Source organism: Echinops telfairi, unplaced genomic scaffold, assembly GCF_000313985.2.
Source record: "Echinops telfairi isolate 266 unplaced genomic scaffold, ASM31398v2 ScPeMD7_7467;HRSCAF=8505_0, whole genome shotgun sequence".
NCBI lineage: Eukaryota > Metazoa > Chordata > Mammalia > Afrosoricida > Tenrecidae > Echinops > Echinops telfairi.
In genome coordinates, this window is record NW_022111367.1 from 4,895,379 (window position 1) to 4,910,466 (window position 15,088).

Here is a 15,088-nt window from a genome sequence, read left to right on the forward strand (position 1 = left end):
TGAGAATGATGTACAAATGCGCTTTACACAATTGATGTTTGTATGGATTGTGATAAGAGTTGTATGAGCCCCTAATAAAATGATTTTTTAAAATAAATAAATAAAACAATGAGAGAAAAAAAAGAAAGAAAAAGAGGAAGGCTTTTGTCAACTTGGATGGACACAATGGCTCAGTGACACAATGACAACAATGGGCTCAAACACAAGAACAATTGTGAAGATGGTGCAGGACCAGGCAATGTTTTCTTTTGTTGGGTCCCTGTGAGTCACAATCAACTTGACAATGCCTAACGACAACAAAGATTGCTAGAAAATTTAGTTGTACCTGTAGATAGAAAAGGGAAGTCATTCAAATAGAGAACAGGAATACTGAATGGTTTAAAATCAGGAAGCATATACATTATGATTGTATCTTTTCATTATACTTATTAAATTTGTATGTTGAGAAAATAATCCGAGAAGCTAGACTATATGAAGAAGGATGCAATATCAGGATTGGAGGACCCCATTAATAATCTGTGGTATACAGATGACACAACCTTGCTTGCTGAAAGCCAGGAAGACTTGAAGCAATTGATGGTGAATAACAAAGAATACAGCCTTCAAAATGAATTATACCTCAACATAAAAAAAAATTTTTTTAATTCTCACTACTGGGTCACTAAAGAATAACATAATGGAAAAGTTTGAGGTCATCAACGGTTTCATTTTATTTGGATTCACAATCAATGCCCAAGGAAGCATGGGGCCACTAAGAGAAAGAATCAAATTAATGGCAGTTAACAACAGTGCCCAAGGTCCACAGTTAAAAGCCACCAGTAGAAAGACAGGATTTCTACTCCTATAAAAAGTTACGGTCTTGGAAACTCACAGCGGCAGTTCTGTCCTATCCTATATAGTTACTATGAGTCGACATTGACTTCATGGCAGTGAGTGAGTTTAACAACAAGAATAACATGGACTCTGAGGTCTCACAGGAAGCTAAGGCAGTATTGGGATCAGTATCTTTCTTAGAACAATTTTTTAGTCAGGAAAGCAGCCAGAGACAAGCAGCCTCAAAATTGTTCATGTAAAGGGTCTTTAACAAATGGATTGTTGCATTAGTCAAATCATCTTCACAAGACCCCTTTGGAGCAAAGACATTCTTTTGAGGACCAAGATGTGCCTGACCCAAGCCAGGGTATTTTCAACAGCTTCATATTTATGTAAAAGGTGGACAATGAATAAGGAAGACCAGAAAATAATAGATTATTTTAATTATGGTGTTGGTGAAGAATATTGAATATGCCATGGCCTGCTAGAAACAAAGAAAAGATCAAAGTGGGTGTCAGAAGAGACTCTGAAACTTGCTCTTATTCAGCTAAAGCAACTAGAAGAAATGATAAAGTCAAAGAGCTGAAGAGAAAATTTCAAAGGCAACTCAAGGACAAAGAAAAAATACTATAATAAAATGTGCAAAGATATAAAATTACATTTGAAATGAAGAATACACTCAGTATATCTTAAATAATTAAATAAAAAATTCAAGCCTCCATTTGGAATACTTAAAGACTCTAAGGACAAAATATTGAATGATATAAGCATCAAAGGAAGATGAAAAGAATGTACAGAGTCACTGTACTAAAAAGAACTAGTATATGTATGGATTGTGATAAGAGTTGTAGAAGCCCCTAATAAAATGATTTTAAAAAAAGAAAAGAAAAGGAGAAATAGCAAAAAAGAAAAGAAAAATTTTAAAAAGAAATTAAAAAAAAAAGAACTAGTTAACATTCTACCATTTCACAAAGTCACATATGAGCAAGAACCAATGGTGCTGAAGGAAGGAATTTATTATACAAAGACAAGGCTCAAGGAGTTGATGAAATACCAAGTGAAATATTTCAATAAGTTGATGGATCACTGGAAGTGCTCACTGGTCTCTGCCAGGAAATTTGGAAGATGGCTACTTGGCCAACTGACTACAAGAGATCCATAGGTGTGCCCATTCCAAAGAAAGGTGCCCCAACAGAATGCTCAAATTATACAACAATATTTTTGATATCACATGCAAGTACAATTTTGCTGAGGATCATCCAACAAAGGTTGCAGCAGTACACTGACAGGGAGCTGTCAAAGGTTCAAGCCAGGTTCAGAAGAGGTGTTAGAACTAGGGATATCGTTGCTAATGTCAGGTGAATCTTGATTGAAAGTAGAGCATACTAGAAAGATGCTTACTTGTGTTTTATTGACAATGCCAAGCCAGCCACTTGTCTGTATGGATCATAGCAAACTATGGATAATCTTGAGAAGAATCGGACTTCCAGAACACTTCATATGCTCACAGGGAACTTGTCCATGATTCAAGAGACAGTCAGGAAAGGTGAGACAAGGTCATATCCTCTCACAATAATCTTCAATCTGTATGCTGAGCAAATAATCAGAGAAGCTGGATTATATGAAGAAGAATGTGCTGTCGGGAATGTAGGAAAGCTTATTAAAACTTTGATGTGCAGATGACAGTATTTTGCTTGTTGAACTTAAGGAGGATTTGAAGCACTTGCTGATGAAGATCAAGGATTTCAGCCTTCAGCATGGATTGCAATTCAATGTAAAGAAAACCAAACTCCCCACAATTGGACCAATAGGTAACATCATGATAAATGAAGAAAAGATTGAAGTTGTCGAAGATTTTGTCTAGCTTGGATCCACATTCAATGCTCATAGAAGCAGCAGTCAACAGATCAAAGACAAGTTGCATTAGATAAATGTGCTGCAAAAGACCTCTTTAAAGTATTGAAAAAAAGTTTTTTTAGTTTTAAAAAAATTTTTAAAGTATTGAAAAGTAAGAATATTACTTTGAGATCTTAGGTGCCCCTGACCCAAGCTATGGTATTTTCCATTGCTTCATATGCATGTGAAGGTTAGTGATTGAATAAGAAAGACCAAAGAAGAACACATGTATTTGAATGGTGGTACTGGAAAAGAATATTAAAAATACCAAGGACTGTTAAAAAAGATAAACTAATCTGTCTTGGAAGAAATACAGCCAGAATACTTCTTAGAGGAAAGGACAATGAAACTTTGTCTTACATACTTTGGACATGTTGTCAGGAACGACCAATCCCCAGAAGGCATCATGTTTGATAAAGTAGGGCCACAAAAAAGAGGAATGTCAAAGAGATAATTTGATACCATGGCTGTAATAATGAGCTTCAGCATAGAAAGAGTTGTGAAGATGATGCACAGTTTTGTACTAGTGTGCATAAGCACCAACTGTGCATTGGAACCGACTCAATGGCACCTAACCACCACAAAAATGAACAGATTCTCAGCACCTAACCACAAAAACTGAGAATCTGTGAGAAGAATGAACAAATGTATCATGGAAGAAAATATACTGAGAGGTAAACAAGGGGTGAGTGTGTTCGTGGGGCAGGAGGAAAGTAAAAGGAAATAGAGGAAACAACTAGGAAGCAAAACTATTTATAGAAATATAAACATAGACCTGTACACATGTAAATATATTAATACATAAAAATATGGATATTGGCTTATGAATATATATTTATATGGCAATACATTGAGGTAGTTGATGGACTTTGGGCCTCTACTTAAGTTTTCTCTCAACCAAAGAACACTTTGTGTTGCCCACCTTCCCAACAGGATCACTGAAGCCAAACTGCATAAGCATAAGCAGATGTGGTGAAGAAAGCAGATAGTGCCCAGCTATTAAAAGATATAGCGTCTGTGAACTTAAAAGCTTGAAGCCAAACAAGTGGCCATTTATCAGGGAATCAACAAAGCATACATGGAAGAAGTACACCAGGCTGTGAGATCATGAGGCGTTAACAGGGACAGGTATCAGAAGTTCAAAAGTATACAACTACATCGAGGGGGAGGAGAGGTTAAAGCAGAGACCCAGAGCCCATCAGTGGATAATTGGACATTCCCACATAGAGTGGCCTCATGCAAGAGAAGATACATCCAGGGGGAAGTTTAGCACCAACGAAATATGCGACACTCCTCTATTTCTTTAATCATTCCTCCACACACTCTCCTACCTCCCCCAAAACTAATATGATCTCAATCCTACCTGGCAAATCCTGCTAGATCAGTGTACATACATGGGTACACACAAGAGTTTTCAATATATAGAATTCAGGATAGACAACCCCCCTCAGAAGCAGTAATGAAAGTAACAATTCTAGGAGGGTAGGGGAAGGAGAGTAAGGGAGGTTGGGGTGGGAATGGATCGCAATGGCATAATAACCCCCCTCGAGGGGCGTGAATACCAGGATTGTAGATGAAGGGATAGAATGGGCAGTGGAAGATATGTATAAAAAATAACAACGATACACAATGTATTAAGGGTTTGTGAGGGTGGCAGGGTGGGGGAGGGAGGGAATAAAGAGGAGCTGATATCAAAGGGCTCAAGGAGAAAGATAATGTTTTGAAATTGACAATGGCAACATCTGTACATGTCTGCTTGATATAATGAAAGTATGGATTGTTATAATATATGTAAGAGCTCCCAATAAATGATTTATTAATTTAAAAAGAAAAGAAAATATAGCCAGAATACCCCTTAAAACAGAGGATGAGACTTTATCTCATATACTTTAGATGTTTCAGTCTCTGCAGAAAAATATGATACTTGGTAAACCAAAGCTTCAGGGGAAAAAGAAAAATCGGAAGATCTTTACCTGGCTGGTTTGATATAGTGGCTACAGCAATGGGTTCAACCATTGCAAAGCAGCTATTATGGGGATATTAATTGAACTGGGGAAATTTTTTGTGTGTGCTATACTTGAGATCACTGTGAATGCAAATCAAATTTATCACACCTAACAATAATACTCTTCAAGGCCCCCAGTTCAAAACCACCAGCTGCTCAGCTCGGGCTTTCTCCATCCATGGCAACTCCAGTCTCAGAAACTCACAGGGGTAGTTCTGCCCAGTCCTGTCAAGTTACTAAGAGTTGGCATTGACTCTGGGGTGGTGAGTTTTTGAGTTTAACAACAATAAGAACATAGGTTGTGAGATCTCACATGCAGCTAAGGCAGTATTGGGATTAGTATCCCTCCTTAAAGAACAATACTGCCAATTATAATATAGCAAGTTCACTATTACAAGCAAGAAGATCTGTGGTTTTCTTTATCTGTGTGCTTTTTGAAGACAGTAAAGCTGACCCACCTTTATAATGATTCAATAGCTTGTGGGATTTGAAATTCACCAACTTTCCAATCTTTGAATGGAAATCTTTGCATAAATTTATTTCACTTTCTTTAACAGTTCTGAGCAATCATTCATCTTTAGATGCCATGTCAGAAAATTGCAGATATGTCTTTGTATGTGGTATTACGTAAAAGTTACTATATATTATGGAAAAGTACTTCACAATTGAATACATACATTTTTTTTTACAATTGAATAAATGTTATGTTGTGACACCAAAAAAACAAACAAACAATTTATTCACACAGCAAGAAACAGAAAGAGCCCCCAAATGGTTCAATTGAAGGAACTTTAGCAATTACAGAGATGGGGTCAGATTTAAGAGGATAGATAAGGAATGTGGAAGCACTCAGAAATCAGCAACAGAATGAAAAACCCCAAAACTATGATCACCTGTTTTGTAAAGAGGTATGCAGGGGCAAGAGCGATTTTATAGAGCAATGAAAGCTGGAAGCACAACGAAGGGCTGTGGCTCATTAGGAGGTTTAATTCGACTATTACCAAATACAAGGTACCATAAGGGAGACTGTAGAGATGAAAGACTCTGATTTCTTCCTTCCTGCCCTCTGATCTTCTGCCAGTGCGCCTCGGGGGCATTTCTCTGGGACTGGTCCCCTGAAGCACAACACAGGACAAGAAAGAGAAGAGAACAGATTGAGCAGAGGAACAGCAGAGAAGGACCAGCTTAATCAACATACAGAAGGAGACAGAAGGCATAACCTCGCACGCACTTTTCCAGACTGTTCGCAGATGCCAGGAAACTTGTAAGTTCCTGAAAAAGCTATAGTCCTAGAGTTTTCACTATCAATAAAATAATTCTGAATGGCTCTGACCTTTACATCCCAGAAGAAACTAGCCAGCAGCTGTAGAGTGGGGAACACTTGAAGATGTTAATCATTGAGCCCTAGCAGAATAGCCAATACATCTAGTACATAGCTGGCCAAAGACAGAGCTAAAATGTCCCTACAAAGCTCGCCACTCGAGAACCTAGATGAAGATGCACGACAACAGACTTCAGATTTGCTTCAGCAAATCCGACACGCAAAGCAGCACGTCAGTGTCTTACACTGCCTTCCCTGTAGCTCCACATGATGAACCATCAGAATTCAGAACTCAGATTATACCAAAACTAAACTTGTCATTTGTTCTTCTGCTTAGCCTTTCCCATATAGACTCTCACATCTCCAGGTTGTCCCTGGTACAGGTAAGCAGAACTTTGGGATGCTTATGCATCCAAACAGGTTCCATAGGTTGCACATACGCAAACATTTTACCTATATTTTCTTACATTCTCATTTATTAATCTTCTTAAAATCTGAATTGCTATATTCCTAGATTTGAGCAATAATTTGTTCCATAGAGTTTTCCTGCTAGTATTCAATCTAACATCAAACTGTTATTGTATATTAATCTTCTTGCAGCTCAGTTATGAGCACTGAATCTACCCTTTCAAAGATCAGATACTCTCCATTTTCTGCAGACTGCAGATAAAATGTAACATGCTAATTAAAATCTTGAATTTCATATTTTATTAGTCATTGTTTTTCTTTTTTTGTGTGCAACTCATCTAACCAACGTCACTAGCTTCCACCAAAGGCCTTTCCCTGCATGGGTCTGGTTAGAAGGGAGGGGAAGAGACTGATAGGATCCACCTGTGAGTGATTTTAAACAGGATTTCCTGGAGTGTCAGCATGTTGTGTATGAAATGAGCCCTCTGGGAAGTAGGAGGATGGATCTCAGTAGTAGCAAGATCCCAGGGCGGTGTGTGTCCTCTGAACCTGACATCCCTTTGCAGTGAACCATCAATCCTGATGACAGCTATCCCATCGGAGGAGCAGCAGAAACAGCAGCCACAGCATGGAACAGAGCAACGGACTTCCCAGCCCATGGAGCAAGTTAAAATGAATGTTTTGTGTAGGAGACTGGCTTGCTGAGTGGAGTGTTTCTGGGCACTTCATTGGGGATGTTGGACTTGCTGATCTATGGAAGTGGTGCTGCCCTTCCTTGGCAATCTCCAAAGTTTGTTTCCTTCAATATGAACATCTTGAGCTTGGTTTTCACTTTTCCTCTTATAACAGTGGTCTCATACAATATTTGTCTATTTGTGATGGACTAATTTCACTAACCATAGTATATCTCCTGTCATGGTTATATCAATGTGTTTTTAGCAATGCATAGGAGTCCATTGTGTGTATACTCCTGAGCTTTTTGGTCCATTTTTACTGAGGGGCATTTAGATAAGTTTTATCTTCTTGCTATTTAAAACAGTCTTGCATTGAATATGGGTGTACATATGTCTGTCCATCTTATGACTCTTACTTCTTTAGGATCTGATATGTGTCCAACCGAATAATTGCTGGGTCATATGAAGTTGTTATTCGCAGTTGTTTGAGGTAGCACCACATCACTTTTCACAGTGGTTGTACATATTCACAGCCCAGCAGCAGTGTATGAGCATTGCAATCTTTCTGCAGCTCCTGCTGCTTTTGTTACTTTCTATTTGTTTGTTTGTTTTTTAAAACTTGGTTGTTATTGTCAGGGTAAGGTGGTATCTCACCATTGTTTTGATTTGTATCTTCCAGATGACTAGTGATCTTAACATTTCTTTATATGATTTTTGGCCACTGGATGTCATTTTGGTGAACTGTCTACCCCTATCCTTTGCCCACTTTTTAATTGGGCCATTTATCTTTCTCTTATTGAAATGATGTCGATTTCTATAGATTTTAGAGATTGGTCCCTTGTCTGTTAAATGAATGTCAAAATGTTTTTCCCACTCTATGGGTTCTTTGCATTCTTTTGATGAAGTCTTTTTTATGTGTATATATAGAGAGAGGTTTATATAAAGGGAATGACCCACAGTTGTCAAGGTGGGAAAGTTCCATGTCTGTGGTCAGATGTCAAGTGGGAGGCTTCTTCTGACACATGTAACTTCAGGGATTGATGAACCCAAGATTAGCAGGTCAGACAGCATACTTCTGGCTCCAGAAATTAATGAGTTCAAGGTCAGCAGGTAACATAATAGGCTGCTAATGACTCCCCCAAACAGCAGGCAATACATCAGGTTGTTGGCTTACGTTCAAAGAACTGGAGGTCAGATGTGAGTCAAAGGCAGCATCCAGATCCAGCAAAAAACAGGCAGGGTTTCCCACATGATTCACTTATACTGGAAGCAGGCCACAGCGTAATGACAGTTGGACATTGAATAAGGAAGACCAAAGAATAGATACATTTGAATTGTGGTGCTGGAGAAGAATACTGAAAGTACTATGGACTGCTAAAAGTAAAAATTAATCTGTCGTGGAAGAATTACAGTCAGAGTGTTCCTTAGAGGCAAGCATGATGAGACTGCATCTTACATCCTTTGAACATATTGACAGGAGAGACCAGTCCCTGGAGAAGGACATCATGTATGGTGAAGTAGAGGGGCAGCAAAGGAGAAGACTCTCAGGGAGATGAACTGACACCATGGCTGCATGAATGGGCTCAAGGATAGGAACGACTGTGAAGATGATACAGAACCAGGCAGTGTTTCGTTGTGCTGTGCATAAGGTCGTTTCTGGGTCAAAACAGACTCGATGTACCTATCAGCAAGAAAATATATTATTTTAAACTGAACTATAATACTAGCTAATTAGGATAGATCATTTGCAGTCATCATAGAATTGCTTTTCAGATCCTCCATAATTTTTTTCCTTAATTTATTTGGGTATGTAAGAAGAAAAAAGCAGGAATATACAAGCTTTAAATATATGCATAGAGAATATAATACTTCACATCACAGTGTCCTCTGTGAAAAAATAACAAGGACACATTTCTAGGGCCTTAAAAGTGTACTGATTAGATTTTGTTCTATGACCAGCAGGAAGGAAAATAAGGTAGTTGCTAAAAGCATAAACTCTGGAGCTGCATCGGGCAGTTTCAAATCCCACTTTCAACACTTCCAGCTTTTTTTACTTTGGATAAGTTATTGAAAAGATTAAGTATACTACTCAGCATACATTATGTTATTATTTACAATTTTAATATAGCTTTATATAAAATTAGTAAGGGATCATATGAAAAGAAAAATACTCACATATTAACTGTATATAATCATTTAAAGGGTCAGCATGCGTAACAGGAAATGTAGATCAATATGTTAAAAACAGTATATTATTTCCGATGTTGATTTTGGATCTGATAAATATGGAATGAATGTAGAGCAAGTGAAGCACTTAATTTTCATTTCATGCAAGTGGAGCACACAGCAGTTATATCCTTTATACCTCTCAGTGGGAATTAACTCCTTGTTGATGTTAAATACATATGAAGTATTTTATTATACAGATATCAATATCATAGCCAATAAGTACAAAAGTACAATCATTTTTTCATTTTATTCTTTATGATTCTACCCAAAGTCCCAGAAAATGACTGCTTAGTTTTATATGATGATCATTCTTTCCTTTTCTTTTATTCTAATCTGAGAACAAAAGATATGTTAGTATCTTTTGCCTCGTAATTTCTGAGAAATTTCAGTTCATTTACTCACTATAGTTAGAGAAAATGAAGCTAGTTTCTTGTGGATTCTTTTAAATGGAAATTTTGCCACAAATGATCATCCAATCTTGCAAGTTTTGTTTGTTTTCCTGTAAAAGGAACAGGAAAAGTCCTGAACAGGGACTTCCGTGACCACTTCAGATAACACAAGAAAGGCTGACCTCTAAGTGGCCAGCTATTGGCATGAAATAAGTGGTGCTTTAGTTATATTAAGAAAAACGTTTTTTCTTTGAAAAGCGACTCTCTAAAGGGATAACACTTGAGGTTTGTATCTCAGTAAATGCTTACTGCTCTGTGAGCAGTTGCCATTGAACTAATTTCAACTGCTGTCTCCCCTGGTGTGCAGAATAGAACTTGCTCATGGGGGTTTCAAGGTTGTGACCTTTTGAAAGCCTTTTCTCTGAGGTGCCTTGAAGTAAAATTGCCTCTGTGTTGGTTAGTAGTTACTGCTTAACCATTTGTGCTACCCAAGGGCTACTGATACTGAGTTACATATTGAAGGTAACCACACACTGTAACTAAAATTGTAAAGAATACTTTCTTATGAGGACGTTAAAGTAGTTCCACTAATTATTATTACAATGTACTATAACATTGTAGCAGAGTGATAAGTGACTAAATGATTTTTATTAAGCTAGAAATTTTGGGTCATTTTTGTCTCCGTAGCCCCAGAGATTCTGCAAACTGCTGCTTACAAAGTAAGGAATCAGGAACTCATTCTGTTGATTCTATAACATCAATTCTATAACATGTTATAGCAGAAATATCATATTATCATTTATTTAGAATTCTATAACATAAGGCTCTTTGGAAGTATAAACAAAAATATACCAAAGATCATTAGATATTCACCAATCTCCTCTTTTTGTCTGGTCTTACAGGAAGCCACTATGTTTGAGCCTCTTCAGAGAATTAGGTTGGGACACTGCAACAGTGTTGTAGCCCTCAGCATGTGAGTGGGACTGATACATTTACCTCAGGGCCTTTTCAGAAATCTCCCTGCACAATCACCCATGTTCTATTTCCCTCCAACTGTGTAGATGCTATGTTAAAATGTAAGCCTCCTGGAATATTGCTTGGAGGAGAGCTGCCCAGGAGAGCCACTAGCATTTACTAGGCATTAAGTCATGTGTTAGGACAACTGGATTAGAGAAACAAATCCAGTGCTACTCAGATATGCATAAGACAGAGCTGGAGATCAAGAAGTAATTATATATCAAGAAAACATCCAGCCCAGTCCAACCCAAATCCCTAAGTCTGATACTAGTCCACAAGTCCCTCTTCACACTCACACAGCCACATGCAATGATGCAGAATGCAGGAAGATCACAGGCCAGTGTATGCAAAGTCATGGGAATCCGAGGTCAGTGGAAATATGGCAGGGTGCCAGCAGCTCTCAGGGTGGCCAGCAAGCAGGAAGATCAGGCCTTATGAGAAAGCCATGCCCCCAAGGAGGCACCATCAGACTGTGACCTGGTTGACAGGTTGAATACCCGTACACTTTTATATATCTTCAAGTTGACATGAAATTATGTAACTACCACAAAGAACTTAGATTACAGGACTTGTTTGCTATTCCAATGTAACTTACTTTATCCTGAATGAATGCCAGGATAGCTTGATAGATATTAAAAGCAAGTATTTTCATAGAGACAGTATTTAATACTGAATTGTCTTACATAATGAGAAAATTCCCAAGGGAGGTGAAACAATATCTCTGGTGCTTTCATAAACTTTTATTTATTTATTTTTTTTCATAAACTTTTATTTTTAATAAAATATTTCACAAAGCTAAATAATGAATCATTTAGGTTTGTATAGTAGCAAAACATGATATAAATATTAGAATCATAGAATATTTTATTGGTAGAATACATGAAATTATCTGGGTAGTTCATAGGTCAAGTCAGTCCATGAATCTCTGGTAAATGTTTCCATAATTGGGGTTATAATTTTTCATAAGTCAGCCTATTCATTGTTTATCCTGTTTGTAAAAAAAGAGTTCATGTTTATATTGAGTACCATTCTAATTGCTGTATCCCTTTATCTTGCTTCTGCCACCTGAAATTTTAATATGAAATTAAATCTTTTTCCTAGTTTCACATACTTGAAAATGACTACTAAATACACGAACTGTTCTCAAACTGAATTTACTTTTTCCATGTTTGTGGTATTAAGTTTGCAATTGATATTTAGGGATATTTTTGGACCATTTCCTAAAGTAATAATCATTGACAAAATCAAGAAGGGTAAAAAATGTCAAGTTAATTCTGTAAAAAATCTTGTCTCTCGACAATTTGATTCATATTTTACTTCAATCTTGATGTTGTTGTTGATCAGTTGCTGCTGGGTTGGTTCACACACATAGGTACTCAAGGCACAGCAGAACGAAACACTCCGTGTTCTAGAACTATCCTTTACCTGAGCCCATTGTTTCAGCCACTGTGTGGATTCATTGCATCCAGGGCCTTTCTCTTTTTCACTACCCCTCCAGTGATCCCAGCATGATGTCTTTCCCCCTGGACTGGTCTCTCCCGACTACATGTCCAAAGTATGTAAGACGAAGTCTTGCCATCCTTGCCTCTAAGGAGCATTCTGGTCCTACTGATTCCAAGACAGATTGGTTTATCCTTGTAGTGGTCCGTGCTACTTTCAACATTCTTCTCCAGCCCCACAATTCATATGAATCTATTCTGCTTTCATCTTCTTTATTCAATGTCCAACTTACACCTGCAGATGAGGCCGTGAAAAATCCGAAGGCTTGGCGCAGGTGCAACGTAGTCTTCAAAATAACATCCATGCTTTGCCATACTCTGAAGAGCTTTTTTGCAGCATATTATCTAATACAACTTGTCTTTTGCTCTGTTGACTGCTGCTTCTATGCGCATTGGTTGTGGATCCAGGCTGATAAAACCCTTGACAACTTCAAACTTCTCTTCATTTATCATTGGGGGAGGGGGTCACGGAGGGGGGCTTCAATTGGTCCAATTGCGAGGAGTTCGGTCTTCTTTACATTGAATTATAATCCATACCGAAGGCTGAAATCCTTAATCTTCATTAGCAAGTGCTTCAAATCCTCCTTACTTTCAACAAGCGAGGTATTGAAATTGTTGATAAGCTGTCCTCCAATCCTGATGCTATATTCTTCTTCATATAATCCAGCCTCTCTGGTTATTTGCTCAGCATACCAATTTAAAGTTATGGTGAGAGGATACAACCCTGTCTTACACCTTTACTGATTTTCAATCATGCAGATGTACTTGTTCTCTTCACATAGCTGCCTCTTCATCCACGTCCAAGTTCCACATTGGCACAATGAAGTGTTCTGAAATTCCCATTCTTCTCAAGGTTGTACATAGTTTACTAAGGTCCACACAGTCAGATGTCTTTGCATAGTGTGTTAGTCCAGGTTAACTAGAGAAACAAATTCAAAGACACACATATGTGTATAAGAAAGAGCTTTATATAAAAGAGGAATTGAATATTGAGAAAACATCCCAGCCCAGTCCAGATCAAGTCCATAAGTCCGATAGGAGCCCATATGTCCGATACCAATCTAGAAATTCTTCTTCAGACTCATGGAACACATGCAATAATGCTGAATGCAGGAAGGTCACAAGCCAGTGGATGGAAAATCTTGTGGATCCAGTGGTGGTGTAAGCATCTCAGTGCTGGTATAGGTTTCCACATAGTGCCTCCACTTCCAGGAATCTAGTATAGCTCCATGTGCCTCGTCATCAGGAATACCAAGCAGAGTGTGTGTCCTACCTTCAGGGAGGAAGATGGGAGTTCCCAGAATCCTTGGGAGAAGACCATACCCACAGGGATGCCTCACTGACTATGGCCTGATTGACAGGCTAAACTCCACCCCTTTGAAAGTTGACAGGAGATTATATACCTACCACACATAGTCAATAAAACACAAATAAACATCTGGTATTCTTTGCTTTGAGCCAGGATCCATCTGGCATCAGCAATGATATCCTTTGTTCCAGGTCCTCTTCTGAATCCAGCCTGCATCTGTGGCTGCTACCTGTCACTATGCTGCTACACGCTTGTTGGGTGATCTTCAGCATAAGTTTACTTACATGTGATATCAAGGATATGATTCTATAACTTGAGCATTCTGTTGGGTCACCTTTCTTTGGAACAGGCACAAACATGGATCTCTTCTAGTCAGCTGGTCACGTAGCTGTTTTTCAAATTTCCTGTCACAGACAAGTGAGTGCTGCTTGTTGAGACATTTCAATCAGCATTCCATCAATTCCTGGAACTCCATTTTAGGCTAAAGATTTCAGTGCAGCTTGAACTTCTTTCTTCATCAATATTAGTTCTTGCTTATATGGCACCTCCTGAAATGATGGAATGTGTACTAGTTGTTTTTGAAACAGTGACTCCGTGTATCCTTTCCATCTTCATTTGATGCTTCCTGCATCATTCAATATTTTGTCTATATGATCTTACAAGATTAAAACTCAATGCTACAATTTTTCTTGAGTGTTTTTCAGTTTAAAACATGCTGAGCTCTGGAGTCTTAAATGCTCAAAGATAAACAAGCATCAATCTAGCTGAGAAGCAACAAAGCTCACATGGAAGAAGCACACCTGCCCGTGTGATCATGAGGTGTTGATGGGATCAGGTATCAGGCATCAAAGACCCAAAACAAAACAAACAAACAAAAATCATATCAATGGGAATAAAGGGGAGGGCAGAGTGGAGACCCAAAGCCCATCAGTAGTCAATTGGGCACCCCCTGTAAGAACACCCACAAGGAAGAGTAGAGCCAGTCAAGGAGTAATACAGCACCGATAAAACACACAACCTTCCTCTAATTCTTTAATGCTTCCTCCCCACCCCCTACTACCATGATCTCAATTCTATCTTACAAATCTGGCTAGACCAGAACATGTATACTGGTACAGATATGAATTCACAATACAGGGAATCCAGAACAGATAAATCCCTCAGGACCAATAAGGGGAGTAACAATACTAGGAGGGTAAGAGTTGGGGGGAGTAAGGGGAAACCGATCACAATGATCAATGTATGGCCCCCATCCCAGGGGGATGGACAGCAGAAAAGTGGGTGAAATGAGACAGCCATTAGTGTAAGACATGAAAAAAAAAGAGAATAATTTATAAATTATCAAGGGGACATGGGGGAGGGAGGGTGGAGGAGGTAGCAGGAAAAATGAGGAGCCAATGCCAGGGGCTTACGACTAAGTAGAAAGAAAATGTTTTGAAAAAAATGATGACAACATATGCACAGATGTGTTTGAAAAAATTGATATATGTATGGATTGTGATAAGAGCTGTAAGAGCCCCCAATAAGA